The following is a 2,529-nucleotide window of genomic DNA, read 5'->3' on the forward strand; positions in this document are numbered from 1 at the left end:
ACCTGGAGTCATTGTGTGATAGCTGTCCTCCAATATATGTGACTCTGGATATCTATGTGTCACTCTGTATCATTTTGTGAAATATCAGACAGAAAAGCAGGCAGGCAGACACTCTGTGAGGACTCAGAGTACCTCTACCTAAGAAGTGGGAGTTATTCTTCAAGTCTGTAGCCTCAGGGGCTGAGGGGGCATCTCTGCCGCTACTCTGCCCCGTGCCCCAGGCTTCTTGGGCACCGGCACCCTTCGGGCTGGGCTTCGGACATCTCACACCCCAGGACAATGAGCTTTCATGTCCCCCCACCCCGGCAAATTAAATAAATTAAATGCGATGACATTTGTTGGGTGCTTATCACTGTTTAAATTCTTATTCCTTTCTCTCCCCTCCTGGGAAGAACTGGTGGGCGGTGATGTATAAGCGGGCTTTAAAATTAGGTACCTGGCACTGCGCCCTAGAAAAAATAGAACACCCTCCCCACCAGAATAGACTTTATACCAGCAGCCTCTGTCATTTTCTACTAATTACTGTCTTGCTTTCTTGTGAACATTTTAAAGCTTCCTAGCATAAAAAAAAATCATTGAATAAATTATTTACAGTCTGGTTGGACTTGAGCTGCCCCAACTTATTTGCTTGATAAAAGCATCCCTTTTGCTTGCATCTGTTAACATCTTCAAGGCTGGTGATGATGAAGAAAGGGCTGAAACAGCCCGTTTGTCTTCTTTTATTGGTGCCATCGCCATTGGAGACTTAGTAAAGAGCACTTTAGGACCCAAAGGCATGGACAAAATTCTTCTAAGCAGTGGAAGAGATGCTTCTCTTATGGCAACCAATGATGGTGCAACCATTTTAAAATCTATTGGTGTTGACAACCCTGCAGCCAAAGTTTTAGTTGATATGTCAAGGGTTCAAGATGATGAGGTTGGTGATGATACTACTTCTGTAACTGTGTTAGAAGCCAAGTTGTTAAGGGAAGCAGAGACCTTGGTTGCAAAAAAATTCTTCCTCAAACCATTATTGCTGGTTGGAGAGAAGCTACAAAGGCAGCAAGAGAGGCTTTGTTGTTGTCTACAGTTGATCATGGCTATGATGAAGTTGCATTCCATGAAGATTTAATAAACATTGCTGGGACCACATTGTCCTTGAAGCTCCAAACTCATCACAAAGACCACTTTACTGAGTTAGCTGTAGAAGCTGTTCTTAGACTGAAAGGATCTGGCAATCTTGAAGCTATACACATCATCAAGAAACTGGGAGGAAGTCTGGCAGATTCCTATTTTTGTTGAATAAGAAAATTGGAGTAAACCAACCAAAGTGAATTGAAAATGCAAAAATTCTTATTGCAAATACTTGGACGGACATGGACAAAATAAAAATATTTGGTTGCCAAGTAAGCGTTGACTCTGCAGCAAAGGTTAGAGAAAAAGAACAGGCTGAAAAAGAAAAAATGAAGGAGAAAGTTGACTGCATCTTGAAGCATGGAATAAATTGCTTTATCAACAGGCAGCTGGTTTATAATTACCCTGAACAGTTATTTGGTGCTGCTGGTGTCATGGCAATTGAACATGCAGACTTTGCAAGTGTGGAATGCCTAGCCCTTGTTACAGGTTTACCCAGAACTGGTAAAGCTAGGAAGCTGCAAACTTATTGAAGAAGTTATGATTGGAGAAGAGAAACTCATCCATTTTTCTGGAGTAGCACTGGGTGAGGCTTGCACCATTGTTCTGGGTGGTGCCACACAGCAGATTTTAGATGAAGCAGAAAGATCTTTGCATGATGCTCTTTGTGTACTTGCTCAGATTGTGAAAGATTCTAGAACTGTTTATGTTCTCAAATGCTGATGGCCCATGCTGTTACAGAACTTGCCATTAGAATGCCAGGCAAAGAAGCTGTTGCAATGGAGTCTTTTGCTAAAGCTTTGAGAATGCTGCCAATCATTATAGCTGACAATGCTGATTATGACAGTGCAGATTGGGTGTCTCAACTCTGTGCTGCCCACAGTGAAAGCCAAAAAACATATGGACTTGACACAAAGGAAGGTACCATTGGAGATACGGCTACACTTGGTATAACAGAAAGTTTCCAAGTGAAGAGACAAGTTTTGTTGAGTGCGCCTGAAGCAGTGGAAGTGATTCTTCATGTAGATAATATTAAGGCAGCACCAAGAAAACGTGTACCAGATCACCACTCGTTAGACATTCCCATATCCCAGAGGACACTGGGGCCAATTATTTCAATTACAAAGTTGTTGGAGAGAACTGCATCTTTTAAGGAAGACAAAGGAACAGAAGCTTATCTGAGACAAAGCATATCCATGAATTTGGACATTTAAACTGACTTCTATGTCAACATGGGTTTAATTTATTTGCTGTTTCATTTTCAGATGAAACATAAGAGTTGATTTTTTAAAAGTTCATTTCCTCCTACTCTGCACTGAAATAAAATTTCCAATGTTTAACTTGCTTTTAATTTGTCTTGTGTTATCATAAATCTTGTGCTAACCCCTAATGTAATAAAATAATTGCAGGGGAAAA

At 40.9% G+C, this 2,529-nt stretch overlaps 1 pseudogene; it reads left to right on the forward strand.

The window, feature by feature from the left end:
- Nucleotides 1-651: 651 nt before the first annotated feature.
- On the forward strand, nt 652-2,327 carry LOC118842244 (annotated as a pseudogene).
- Nucleotides 2,328-2,529: the final 202 nt, after the last annotated feature.

This window comes from Trichosurus vulpecula, chromosome 3 (assembly GCF_011100635.1).
Source record: "Trichosurus vulpecula isolate mTriVul1 chromosome 3, mTriVul1.pri, whole genome shotgun sequence".
In the NCBI taxonomy this organism is placed as follows: domain Eukaryota; kingdom Metazoa; phylum Chordata; class Mammalia; order Diprotodontia; family Phalangeridae; genus Trichosurus; species Trichosurus vulpecula.